We start from the raw sequence: 14,794 nt of genomic DNA, 5'->3' as shown, positions 1-14,794 counted from the left end.
AACTGCATCAGGTTTCTATATATTCCTGCATCTGTAATCCTTTAAATTTATCATATGACAGCAACAACAGGGTTACCATTCCTCCATTCTTACTCAAAAGGATGCAATGGTGAACTGGAAGTAAATATGTAGGCGATCTATTTGCATAAAATGCAGAAGTACATGCAAATAGACTTCATGCATATTCATTTGGGAAATCCTGAAAACCCAACTGGATTATGGCCCTCAAGGATTGAGGTTGGACACCCTTGATCTAGAGCAAAGCCTCAAAGAATGAGGACGAAAAGAGTAGACTCAGGAAAAATCATATTATTATTATTTTTTAAATGATAAAGGTTGTGAATGCATGGAACAGATTCTTAATGGAGGTGGTACAGAGTAGGATGGTATCTGAATTAAAAAAAAAAAAAAATGCATGGGACAAATACTGGACCAATTACAATTGGTGCATATTGGTCTTTATCTGCTTCCAGTTTCTGTGTTGCTGTAAAATAGCATTTAATGAAAAGGATCAACTTCCCAGTGATTAACCCTACTTCCCAGACATAAGTAAAATGGAGCTTTACATTTTAGCAATTGAATGATTAATAATATATGTGAATGAAGAGCAAATGTATTTGCATGAAGAGTAAATGAGTCAAATATTACAACCCATGATTGCAATAGTCCACCTTGCACCTCAGTCCATGTGCATGCCAGTGAATGGGGTTCATTGAATCTTGATCAGACATCAATATTAATAAGAATGCAAAAAATGTTCATGAATGCATTCTGTAGCCCCATGGCACTAGAGGTCTCTTCTGTAGTAATCCAGTCTGGTCTTTCAAGAAGGATCAAGAGGGGTATTACCAACTTTTAGCAGCAGTAGTGGCGATAACTGCTACAATGCTCATAGAATTCCTATGAGTATTGGAGCAGTTACCACCAATGCCAGTGCTAAAACCTACACTATGCGTTAGCAAAGGAGGGGGTTTGTCAGTTCCTCATAACATCATGGAAGATTCTGGCCTATGCACTCTATTTGAATGTCCTCTAGCAATAATATTCATAACAAACTGTGCTCATATTCTCTTTAAAAGTCACTTTGCCCTCTATTTGGTATTAAAAGGTCAGCAGACAAATATGATATGCAAATTAAGATTGCTTGTATTTAATCAGCATGAATTTTGAGGACAAAACAATGTTTCAAATTAATGTTAACACTCTTTTGAAATCGGAATATTATCAATTTAAACATAGAGGTTCCAATTCTTGATTCTGATTTGTGGAAAGTGGCGTTTCAGTGTTGCCTTTTCACTTCTTTGATCCACCTGAGCATTGTTTCTGCTGGTCTGTGTTTTGACCTCCACCTGGAAGAAGAACAGCAGAATTAGTGGAATCATTGTTATTCACACTTTCTCAGGCTCCCTGCACACATCCTAATACTTCATTCTCTATATAATGATTATTATTTGTTGTTGTTTTTTTTTAATTATTTAGATGAACACATTAATGCAATTCAGTGATTTAGCATGTCCTCCATTAACATGAAAACATTTCTGGGCCTGAGACATTGGCACAATTTTACATGCAAGTTGAAGAAAGCAAACACATTTACAAAAGAAAAGAAAGCTATGCATTATTCTAGTTCTGTTATATTTATTTATTCAATTTCTATACCATTCTCCCAGGGGAGCTCAGAATGGTTTACATGAATTTATTCAGGTACTCAACCATTTTTCCCAGTCTGTCCCAGCAGGCTCACAATCTGTCAAATGTACCTGAGGTAATGGGGGGATTAAGTGACTTGCCCAGGGTCACTAGGAGCAGCGTGTGATTGAACTCATAACCCTAGGGTGTTGAGGCATAGCTTTAAGCACTGTGCCATACTCTGCAATTATAGCAAGTCTCAATGCATTTTGAAAATGAGTTAATAGCATGAGAGTACATTAATAACAATGAATTTTCCACAGGCAGAGATAAAGGTCTCCTCTGAACAGTGTACAGTACTCCTTTGGAACATTCCACATTTTACACTGACTTGTTTCAAGTCTCTTTTTTCTGCTGTCTTATTTCTAGTGTTCTGCAAATATTTATTTGAGGTTCGAAGCTAATAAAAATTTAATATGTTGTTGTTATCATCGAGGCGCAGCAAACGGTCAGAGAGGCGCGGGCGGTGCCTGTCCACAAAGGAGATAGATTCAGCGAATTTGGCATGCAGGAGGCGAGTGTGAATGTTTTAGACGAGTTGATGACCAGAGACACTGGATTTGGGGCTTCCGGTTTGCTGACAAGGATCGGATGACATCTGGAGAAGTTTGGCAGCCAAAGCAGTGAAGTCATTTCAAGCTGGACTTCAGTCTTGACTGTTTTTGTTTTTTATTTTTCACTTTCTTTTTAGTTTATGATATATTTTAAATCTCATTCATTGTTTTGCCACTTGTTTTTGTTTTTATTTTATTATTTAAATTTCATTTAAATTTCCCCAGAATTCTATAGTTTCAACGGTTCTCCCTTCTGCTTCTATTTCCTATCTCCCCTCTTTTCAACCTTTCAAAGTCCTTTAGATCATTGTAGTCTTATTGGAATGTTTATTTTCTTATTTTTCTCATCTATCTCTATTTTTATTTCTTCATTACTCTACTAATTGTCATTTTCCCAGGTACTTTAGTTAGATTGTGAGCCTTCGGGACAGTAAGGGAATTTCTAAGTACCTATCTTACTTATAATTTTAATGCACCCTATTGTCTATTTTCTGTAAACCGCTTAGAATCCTAACGGAATTTAGCGGTATATAAGAAATAAATTACATTACATTACATTATTTATCTGAAAATTAAACTTGATTGAACTAAATATAGAAACTGTAGGGCTAAAATATTATGGCCCTCATTTACAAAATCAATTACCATGTCTCATAGGCAGCAGAACACTTTTTGGTTTGGGGGAGGGGGCCCAAATGTTCCACTCTAGCCCAGCAGGATCCTGCAGCACAACCTCTCTCTCCAGTTCCCGACTCCTCCATTTACCTTCCCCAGTCACTGTGATTTTAAAGCTTTGGGCAGCCACCACACAGTGTCAATGAGAAGGTCTGCCTCATAAGTCTTCATTCTGCAGCAATGCTGCATGGTGTTTACCCAAAGATTTAAAATTACAGTGGCCGGCAAGAGGTGGGTGTGGGAGTACAGCTATAAATGACTCTTCTGATCGACAATTTTTGAGGAGGCCATGGCCCCTGTGGCCTCCCCCATTCCAACGTCTATGCCGTGGCAGCCCATGATATTCTCGCCGAAGCTCATTGGGAATTAATGGGTTTTGGTGCCATTGCTGCATCGCAGCTGCTAGCACAGCTTTGTAAGAGGTGGGGGAGGGAGGTACATGAGATAAAGCACAGGAAAGCAATCATTGTTCCTTCATATAATGAATGCCAATGTAGTCCCATAATCAATGGCTGCTAATAATAAACAAAATAACCCATCCAATCTTCCCAAATTATTCATCCACTTTGGGTAGATATAGTACAAGTTCCAATGATTTAAATTTATTTACATTTCTATCCCATCCTCCCAACATCTCAGAACGGGTTACAAAAGGACATTCACAGTGTAGGAAGAGGACATGATGTTAAAGAAAGGGACTTCAGAGGGCAAAAGAACTAAAAAAGGAAGAGAGGATACCGATAGAAACATACAAGGAGACATTTTCCTAACTATATTGTATAGGGACAAGAGGATCCTCATTAATCAGCATGTGGGGAGGAAGATGGGGAGAAAAGAGCTACCATTTCTAAACTAAGGTGTCTTCAAGAAAAACTGTTGACTTTCACATGTTCAATGTAGCTATATGTGTCTACTGAGTAATGTGGATATTATTGCAATGTGGATAGGAATGTGATTGATTTCAGAAGTAATGTGTAATCAATTACTCAGTAAAGAAGTAATCAATTACTCAGTAATTGATTACTGAGTAATGTGGATAGTAATGTGATTGATTTCAGAAGAGTTGTCAATAAAAAGAATTGAAAATATATTTTTAAAATGATCCTTATTATGATGGGAGTAATATAGCTAAATCCAAAAGCAAAGTTATACGAGGGGTCACTGAAATGTTCTCAGCCCAACCAAGAAGAGAATGGTGTGGAGCCATGAAATTTACAAGTTATTGCACACTTTTCTTGACACTTTTCGCTTCATGTCATATCACTGAGGGTGTTTTAAATTTAAACCAATCAAGGAACCTCTGTAGTTTTACTCTGTTTCTAAAACTATTATAAATGTTTATTATGAATTAAACCTTCAGATCATTATCTTGGCCTCTGTTTTGGGATGAATTATTAGCTCCACACTGTGAGTACTGGGCTGTCTGACCACACTGTCCTCCATCATAGCCACCCTTGGAAGATGAGCTTGATTCTAACATGCAGCAGAGTAAAAAGAGTGCTTCTGTGATATTATAATATTTTCTGCTTCAATATAACATAGACATTCATTCACAGTTACTTGGAGATGCCCTATGTTAATTTCCTTGCATTACTGTTTTTAATAGAACAGCCTGCCAGATAGATATATGTACAAGAACCCTTCTGTTTATGTTCCTGTAAAATTATCAGATCATGACACTGTTTCCCTGATTGCTGTTTCTGAATCTGTTCAGGCTGACTCTCTGATCCTTTTGTGCATTTTACTATGATTGGCTCAGATGCCTTAGGCTTCTCCCCGTGCATCACTTGATGCACCGGGGAGGAGAAGACCCATCATTTTCCACAGGCAGGGCTTGGAGCTAGAATGATGTGCTTCCCTCCAGCTCCCAACGTCTAGCAAAGGTACAGGGTGGGGGGGTTGGGGGAAGTGAGGGGGGATGTTTCAGGGGAGCATCCGGTGGCAGAGGGAGTGGGCACCCCTCCTGCATTTTTTTCAGGAGGAAGGGGGAAGGGTAGGAGATGATTAGGGATGGGGGTCAGTGGCATGGGGGGTCCAGGACCGGGTGGACCATGGCTTGGGGGTATTTGACCAGGCAGGAAGGAGTAGACATCCCTCCTACCATTTTCACTGTCATGGGGGGGGGGGGAGGTGTCATGGTTTCAACTATGCCATTAAAAAAAAGCCCTAACAGCAGTGACAAGAGGTTGCTTTCCATCACTGCTGTTAGGGCTCTGCGCATGTGTCAATCGCTCATTGAGCGATTGATCTGTTGGGCATGCATGCAAAACCTACATGCAAATCATTTGCATGCAAACTTGGTAGTGCATCAATCACTGTTCCACAGTCGGCCAGAGAATCAGCCAACAGCAATCCAGTCGGTATTATCTACTGACTTTAGTTCATCTAGCCCTGTGTATCCCTGCTACAAAAGTATTTGTCCCTATGCTATTATTCCTTTTGCAACTTAGAGATAAGGTTACCATGTGGCTTCAGATAAACGAGGATGGATTGAGACATCTGGATTTTACTTCCATTGCTTTCAATTGCTTGCTATTGCTTTCAATGGAAGTAAACCCCAGATGTCTCAATCTGACCTCCTTTCTCTGGAATCATATGGTAACCAGTGTTGTAGCAAGGGTGTTGTAACCCGGGGTGGTGGCGCTCAAAATTGCTGCGCCATGCACCCCCCACTCTTCTCTACCACTTGAGGGCCCCTGCCCCAGTAGACCTCTTGAAATGTTTGCCAGTATGAGCAGCAGCTTCCACCTGCAACTCACACTGGCCTCTGCTCCCTTCTGGCATCGACCAGGAAGTGGCATCAGAAAGGAGCCAAGGCCGACATGAGCAGCAAGTGGAAGATACTGCTCATGCCGGCAAACATTTCATGTGGAACATGGGGTTCAGAGAAGCACCGGCACCCCCGCAAGGATGGCGCCTGGGGCAGTCCACCTCCACCTCACCCCCCTCTTACTACACTACTGGTGGTAACCCTACTTAGGGGAGAAGTTATCAATGTGGGCTACCATTAAGATGTGTTACTTTACTGTTAATCCAGTTATTAGTAACTAGTCTCATTGGAAAAAGGAAATCTGTTCTAAGATATCACGTTAGTAGAAAAATAACATGTCTTAATGATAACCTATATTGATAATTCCACCCTTAGGACTAGATTCTATAAATAGTATCTAAAATATTGGCACCAATAAATTCTGTAATGGTGCTTAAATTTAGGCCAACACATGGCAACAGCAAAGGAGACAGGCAAACTAATGGATGACATTAAAAAGACCCGACGATTCATATTTTGGCCCCTAAGGTCTTTTTAATGTCATCCATTAGTTACCGGGATAAAGGTTTTTAACGTGACTCTTGCCATCCAGTTTGTCTGTCTCCATCGCTGTTGCCTTGGGTTGGGCTTTTATTTGTGCTAGATTTTGTTCTGGTTTTGTGTCCTCTATAAAGAACAAACAAAATCTAAATAAACGATGAGTAATTCAAAAGGATGACTTTAAAAAGCCAATCAGCTGTGTGTAGGAGCAAATCTTTGTCTCCGTTGAATCCGGGCCTAAGTGCCTAACCTGCTTTAGAAGAAGAGCGCCAAAATGCCATTTTTCCCATGTCTTTTTCATTTCAAAATGAATAGAACAATATGAGAAATGTCTTTGCAAATTTCCATGTCATTTCAAATGAAGGCACATCCTAGTCAATGGCATCAGAAACTTGGATTAAGAACTGAATTATGTTCTCCTCTATAGCAGTGTGCCACCTTGCCACTACGAGGGGGTGCTGAAAAGTTCTCAGCCCAACCAAGAAGAGAATGACGTGGAGATGGTTCAATAAGTGATTTGAAACAGAATTTATTTTTTTGCAAATCGGCACTTAGTGATATAAGATAATGCTCTTAACAGCTACAATGGTAAAATAACACTCAGAATTTAGGAAGTTGATTGGTTGGGCTGAGAACTTTTATGCATCCCCTCATAAATCACCGGGGCAACTCCTAGTCATGCCATACATCACTAAAAATAAATTAAAACCACCTCATCCAAGTCACGACACACATCACTAAAAATAAAACCTTTTTATCTGTAGTGAAATTATAATGTCAATTCCTTGCATTAAAAATCACTCTGAAGTTTTATACAGTTTCCTAAAGAAAAAACAACAACATTATAATGAATTAAAACTTACGACTAGAGATTTGACTCTGTGAGCTCTAACTCTATTGGTTTCCACAGGAACTGCTCTGGCCAGTGGAAGATGTTTCTTAAGATACAGAACAGAAGAGAATTAGATGTGTGATTCTGTAAAGATTTGATATTTTCTGCTTAAAAATATCATGAACATTCACAGCTTGTTGGGCTTTGTCGCCACCCTTCCATTTTAAATTTTATTCAGTTTAACAAATCCACCATAACTATAATTCTTAGAAGTCAGAAACAACCATTTTCTCTGTAGTCTGACATGCATGTAACCTGATTTTGGATAGTATAGGGGTAATTATCAAAAAATCATTTAAAGTTAGGTGCTGGAATGCTGAGCACCTAACTACAGGCAGTTAGCTATGTAAATGCAGATATTCTATATCACAAGACATGCCCCTGACCCACTCATGCCCTTCCCAGGTCTATTCCCTCCTTCAGTTGCATGGTCTGAAATTTACATGCTCAATTTATAGAGTGCCAGCAAAGGGCAATTATGTGTGTAGCTTTTTATTTCTGCCAGTTAATGCCAATAATACTAATTTCAGCCAATAATTAGTCATCAATGTCATTAGCAGCTCTGTAGCTACTAAGGCGTGCTAACTTATTTAGCACACGCTAATCGATTTAGCACGCGCTAAAGATTAGCGCACACTAAATCAGTTAACGCGCCTTAGTAAAAAGACCCCAAAATCACATGACTCATACATGCAACTTTGTGCACTAGTCACAAAGTTGGGCATGCAATTTTATGCAAATTTCAGTGTTTAAATGAAAGGCTGGTCTCCCTTCCTAGAACTATAAACTCTGCTTCTGCAGCATTCCATTTCCAGGAAGCTAGAGAAGCTTAAACTAGGATTAAAAACCGAACAATGACCTCCAAAATAAAACTGTGTTAACATACCACTGCATTAGTGGTCCAAACCTAGACATACATCTCTAGAGAGAAACTACCAATATTTCATCTGACGTGAAATTAAATTATATTATTAATTCCTTTCATCAAGGCATTTTTACGAAGGGGGTGCTGAAAAGTTCTTAGCCCAGCCAAGAGGAGAATGACACGGATATGGTTCAATCAATGATCTGAAACAATGTCAAAACATAGAATTTTGTTTCTGCAAATTGGCACTTAATGAAATAAGATAGCACTATTTTCAGCTACGGTGGCATAATAATGTTCAGAATTTAGGAAGTTGATTGGTTGGGCTGAGAACTTTCACGCACCCCCTTTATACTATTTATGAAAAGATAGGCACTTGTACAGTATACAGCCTTTTTGTAGTTACTTAATCTCATTCAAAGCAGTTTACATACAGGTACTTCAAGCATTTTCTCTATGTGCCCGAGTGGGCTCACAGTCTATTTAATGTGCCTGGGGCATGGGAAGTTTAAGTGACTTGCCCAGGGTCACACAGAACAGTGAGGGGTTTGAACCCACAATTTCAGGGTGCTGAGGCTGTAACTCTAACCACTGTACCACAATCTTCTCCAAAGAGCAGAGATAGAGAAATTCTATGAACACAGACATCTCTCTAAAAAAAAAAAAAAATTGCACAATAATTGTGAAATAATTTATAAGGTATTGTAATGAATTAAAACTTACGACCAGAGGCTTCATTTCTCTGTTGACAGGAGTTGACTGAAACCTGAGAGCTCTGGGAGCTCTGGCTCAACTGGTTTCCACAGCCAGTGCCCTGACTAGTTGAAGTTGTTTCTAAAGATACAGAATAGAATAAAAGTATGTTTCTGTAATGTCACTAGCATTCAGAACTTCCTGGAATTTGCCCCCTTCACTCACCTCACATTAACAACGATCCATTTTAACAAACCTATCATAAGTGCAATGCTTGATCAAAAGACACACATCATAATTCTCTCTGAAGTCTGATCATGTGCATGCACCATGAATCTGAACAGTGTTTGAGTGATAGGTTGTACTCTACAAATAATAAATTATTGCTCATTTTGACAGGAGTTGCCATACAACAAATAACACTTAATTGGAAAAGTTGGGATAGATTGAACTTTAGTTTTTGGTGGAATTCAGTATGCCATATTTATAAAATGGAAAGAACATTAGCCATTCAAAAAGGGAACTTTAATAAATTTCAGGATGTGTGGAGGCCATTATCAGATTATTGTAAAGAATGAGTACATATTTTTCTTCCCTGATTAGTACAAATGGAAATTGGGCGGGGGGGAAGGGGTTATTTATTATTAGAAAATGTTTTTATGAAATATAAAAGGATGGGAGGGAAGTGGATAAATTTAATTTGATAAGATTCATTGTAGAATTTCAAGTGATATATCTATGTTAAAATGTTAATACCAATGTTGATGTACTTGATGTAAGTTATAAAATGAATAAAGAATTATATAAAAAAAAAAACTGTGAGAAGGCTGCCTAGAGCAGCTGAAACTAAGGACTCCTTATACAAAGGTGCGTTAGGGCCTTAATGCGCAGAATAGCGTGTGCTAAATTGCCGCGCGCACTAGCCACTACCACCTCCTTTTAAGCAGGCGAGAATTTTTCAACTAGCGCACGTGATAATTTTTCAGCTAGTGCGCGCACTTTGTAAAAGGAGCCCTAGGGTTAAGACAGGACTATACTGCCATAATATTGAGCTATAGGGTCATCCCTAGATCATGACATATATCACTAAAAATAAACTAAGAAACTTTCATCATAAGTGAAACTAAATTATACCATCGGTTGGTATTGGTGAAGCTACATTGGCTCCCTATCAAATTTGATACAAATTTCTGATGTTGATTTTTAAGATCATTGATAATAATACTCCAGTGGTTTTGTTTCTGGCTTCCTGGTGGATAAGTCAACTAAATCTGCTTTATATTCTTTCTTTATATTCTGTATGTTTTGGATGAATATTGAACTGTTGTTTTCTTTATTGTAGGTTTAAAATTTTGGAAGCCTTTACTAGTAATTTAAATTTCTAAATCTCTTACAGTTTCTAAAATCATTTAAAGGCTTATTTACTTTTTTTTAACAAGCTTTTGGTACTGTTTAGATTGAATATTTCTATGAGGAGGAGCTGAAATGTTCTCAGCCCAACCAAGAAGAGAAAGACATGGATTTGGTTCAATCGATGAGCTGAAACAATGTCAAAAAACAAAACGTTGTTTCTGCAAATTGGCACTTAATGGAATAACACTTTTTTCAGCTACAGTAGCAAAGTAGCACTCAGAATTTAGGGCTCCTTTTACTAAGCTGTGATAGCGGTTTTAGTACGCGCTGAATTGCCACACGTGCTAGTCCTTAATGCCAGCATTGAGCTGGCGTTAGTTCTAGCCACGTAGCGCGGGTTTAGCGCGTGCTAAAATTCTGTGTGCGCTAAAAACGCTATTGCAGCTTAGTAAAAGGAGCCCTAGGAAGTTGGTTGGTTGGGCTGAGAATTTTTCAGCACCCGCTCATATATATCTTGACAACAGTATTTATATTTATGTTTATTGATTTTTTTTATAGTAACAGATGCTTTTATTTTGAATATTTTAATCTACATTGCTTAGAATCGCAGATCAAGTTGGATATAAAAATTTTAAATAAATAGCCAAATATACAGTATATGAAATAAAGCATTCCTTATATTAAAATATTTTCACTTTTCAAGAAAGCAAGCTTCTCCAAAGAACAGAGAATGCAAATATAAAACCAGAGGAAGGCTACTAAAATATTTGGTGGTCTTCGTCATAAGGCGTATGGGGACAGATTTAAAGATCGCAATATGTATACTTTGGAGGAAAGGCAGGAGAGGGGAGATATGATAGAGACATTTAAATACTTATGTGGCATAAATGTGCATGAGGTGAGTCTCTTTCATTTGAAAGAAAGCTCCAGAATGAGAGAGCTAAAGATGAAGTTAAGAGGTGAAAGGCTCAGGAGTAATCTAAGGAAATACATATTTATAGAAAGGGTGGTAGGGGTATGGAATAGTCTCCCGGTAGAAGTGGTAAAGAGAAACAGTGTCTGATTTCAAGAAAGTGTGGGTCAAGCAAGTGGAATGTCTTAGGGAGAGGAGGAGATAGTGGATGCTGTGGATGGCAGACTGGATGGACCATTTTGGCCTTATCTGCCATCATGTTTCTATGTTTCCATATCTTTAAAGATCACACAATTATTGTTAGATTTAAGGAAAAAAAAATATTTAAATGTATTAAAACTTACGACTAGAGGTTTGGCCTTTTTGTTGGCAGGAGTTCATTCCAACCTGAGAGGTGTGTGAGCTCTGACTCCACTGGTTTCCACCACAGCCACTGCCCTGGCCAGTTGAAGATGTTTCTAGAACACAATTAGAAGTGTGATTCTGTAAAGGTTTGACATTTTCTGCTTAAAATTGTCATGATCATTCATAACTTCCTGGAACTTGGCCCCCACCCTCCCTTTTTTATTTCTAACTTAATCCAGTTTACAAACCCATCATAACAACAATGCTCAATCAGAAGCCACCATTCTATCGAGTGTCAAATGTGCATGCTCCCTGAATCTGGACAGGTAGGTTTCAATGTTTGAGAGATAAGTGACATTTCTTTCTTTCCAGGATTTCTGAACACTTTAGTATTCCAATTTCAGGCTGCCCAGAGGTCCTGAAACTAGGATCAAGAACTGAACTATGGTCTCCTACTTCAGTGTGCTGTAACACTACTGGGTTGTCAATAGTAGAATAACTGTTTCTTGCATTAATACCTTTACACCATTCATGAAGGCTAACTTCTCCAAAGATCACACAGTATGTTTTATACAGTATCTAAAGACAAAGTTATTTTGAAATAAAACTTACATCCAGAGATTTGACCTCCACAGGCACAGTCTTTGCCAGTTGATGATGTTTCTAATAATACAGAATAGAATAAATATAGACTTATCTAATACAGATAATACAGAATAAATATGGACTTATCTAAGACTTTGCTATTATCTGCTTCAGCATTTAATGAGCCTTTACTTGCTTTAACTTGATATTTTGCTGCATTTTTCACGATGGCCCCTGCAGGCAAGCAGTCTTAAATACCAATTCTTTGACACAAGCTACAGACCACAGTTGCTTCTGGAGCCTGCTATATAGTAAATTCACCTTGAATCTAAACAGGCTGAGCCTGGACTTGCAAACCAAATCTAACTCTCCCACATGGAAGTATGCCACTCTCTCACGGGGTCCTTGGAGTACCCAAATCAGTAAGAATTTCTTTAAAAATGAAATATTATATCTTAAGGGAACTAAAATACCCTTGGAAAGGCAAGAAGGAAACTAGCAATCACTGCATCATAATGAAATTCAACTTACGATCATAGTCATGACTTTTGTTTTGGCATGAGTTGTTGCCTTGATCTTGTTGGTGTGTTGTCTGCTGATTGCACTGGCTACTACCACTACCACCCTTGGCCGACATGGTCTTTTCTATCTGTTTACAGCAGTGCGAAAGAAGAAGAGTACTTATGTGGTCTGTATGAATTTGCCATTTATATACACAAACTAGCTGATGACCCGGCGTTGCACGGGTATTTAATTATAGCAATAACACTGTAAATGGATTCAAATAAAGATACTTTATAGTGGTGAATGAAATTATTTTTTTACAGCTTTATAAAAAGTACAATATTCAAATTATAATGTGAAATATTTGACAAAATGAATACAATACAACAAACACAAAACTTGATTATAAACAACATTTTTAGTTTCACCTCCAGGAGCAAGAACATATAAATTCTTGGGTGAAGAGACCCCCAGAACATATCACCCCAGGTAGTGAGGGATCTGCATACCAAGATTCGTTCAAATTGGTCAAGCCGTTTTTGATTTACTGTGAGAATGGCAGCTGTTTACATTTTTTCCATTGACATGAATGGGTGAAATCTGATTTTCTGTTTGTAGCTCCGCCCACGTGTGCAGGTGGGCTGCGAGACCCCCAGAACATATCACCCCAGGTAGTGAGGGATCTGCATACCAAGTTTTGTTCAAATCGGTCAAGCCGTTTTTGATTTACTGTGAGAATGGCAGCTTTTTACATCCTTTCCATTGACATGAATGGGTGAAATCTGATGTTCTGTTTGTAGCTCCGCCCACGTGTGCAGGTGGGCCGCGAGACCCCCAGAACATATCACCCCAGGTAGTTGGAATTACTGTGAGAATGGCAGCTTTTTACATTTTTTCCATTGACATGAATGGGTGAAATCTGATTTTCTGTTTGTAGCTCCGCCCACGTGTGCTGGTGGGCCGCGAGACCCCCAGAACATATCACCCCAGGTAGTGAGGGATCTGCATACCAAGGTTCGTTCACATCGGTCAAGCCGTTTTTGAATTACTGTGAGAATGGCAGCTTTTTACATTTTTTTCCATTGACATGAATGGGTGAAATGTGAATTTCTGTTTGTAGCTCCGCCCACGTGTGCAGGTGGGCCGCGAGACCCCCAGAACATATCACCCCAGGTAGTGAGGGATCAGCATACCAAGTTTCGTTCAAATCGGTCAAGCCGTTTTTGCGTGATCGCGGCACATACATACATACACACATACATACCTCCGATTTTATATATATAGATAGCACTGCCTCCCTCTGCCAAATAGGCATTACGTGTGCATTGGTGGAGCCCTTAAAATCAATTAGGAGCTTAGCATTACCTACATAATTATGATAATTCTCTAACAATTTTCAGTCTCACAGGTAAGGTAGATACTTAACATACTTTCTTATTTTCATGATTTGCTATGAATTGGTGGATGTTTAATGTATAAATGATCTTGTCATTTTTTTTTTAGATCAAATCATTTTCCAGATTAGGGACCTATTTACTAAACCAGATCTGGAAGGAATTTTATAAAAGTATTTTCCTGCATATTTGGGTTTAGCTCATGCTTTTCGGTACTAGTTTAAGGCCAGTTACATTCTTAGAAAATTACCCCACATGTGCACTTACACATGATGACAGGAACATACTGTGTGTCCTTGTGTGTGTGATATTTTTCCATCCCAGCAACATTGGGCTGGAAAGCCCTGGTCTGATGATCCTAGGCCACTTCTTAATGGGGCTAGATGGAAATATTTGGCCTTCTCTCAAAGCTCCCCTTTTGTCAACCTTCTCCCATGATGGCATCCTTTCTCCAGAAGCCCATAATGGACCTGTAAGGGTTAGATCTCTGTCTATATAACTGCAATACAGAGCTTAAAAACCTTCTGCAATCAATTGTACATAAGTGCCTTAAAGTAGAGTGAACTTTAGCTTGAATTTGCTTCTTAGCAAGAATTTTCTAGTATTGTATCAGAAACCTCTTGCCTAGAACATCTACCAAGGGACAGATATCGCTCGGCAATTATGGAGCCAGAGCCCTCCGAGTTCCTCAAGAAGATGAGGTAATACTGTATGATTTCAGAGCATGAGTTACCTAAACTGCAACATGGATGATGTAAAATGGATATTTTTGGAGTGACTCAAGTCAGGATGTTCAAAACAAAGTGAAGTAGTCAGCTTATCACCAGAGATAAGGCCTCTGCCTAAGGGGTATAAAGGAAGCATCTCTGATGATCACCAGGCTATCTGATTCACTGGATAGGTCTGAGCTAAGAAGGCATCCAGTGTAGTTGCAACTCAAATCCTGGCTCTACATTATGGGATCCTTTCAGAGTTCCTCTGCCAGTCTGAGTATTTCGTACCTGCAGCCTCTCTGAAAGGGA

At 38.8% G+C, this 14,794-nt stretch overlaps 1 long non-coding RNA gene across 2 annotated transcripts in view; it reads right to left on the bottom strand.

Moving 5' to 3' along the window:
• Positions 1-1,212: 1,212 nt before the first annotated feature.
• LOC117358976 overlaps positions 1,213-14,794 on the bottom strand; it is a 32,864-nt gene continuing 19,282 nt past the window's right edge. Inside the window, exons 2-6 of one of the 2 annotated variants that reach the window (XR_004539132.1) lie at positions 11,902-11,952; positions 11,289-11,402; positions 8,709-8,819; positions 7,092-7,166; positions 1,213-1,349 (exon numbers count right to left, since the gene is read on the bottom strand). This is a non-coding gene — a long non-coding RNA (uncharacterized LOC117358976). The remainder of the gene's footprint in view (positions 1,350-7,091; positions 7,167-8,708; positions 8,820-11,288; positions 11,403-11,901; positions 11,953-14,794) is intronic. The other variant, XR_004539133.1, reaches the window with a different exon arrangement.

The sequence above is a fragment of the Geotrypetes seraphini genome, chromosome 4 (assembly GCF_902459505.1).
Source record: "Geotrypetes seraphini chromosome 4, aGeoSer1.1, whole genome shotgun sequence".
NCBI classification, from domain to species: Eukaryota; Metazoa; Chordata; class Amphibia; order Gymnophiona; family Dermophiidae; genus Geotrypetes; species Geotrypetes seraphini.
Note: the sequence above shows the minus strand (reverse complement) of the source record. Positions and strands in the feature narration are given on the sequence as shown.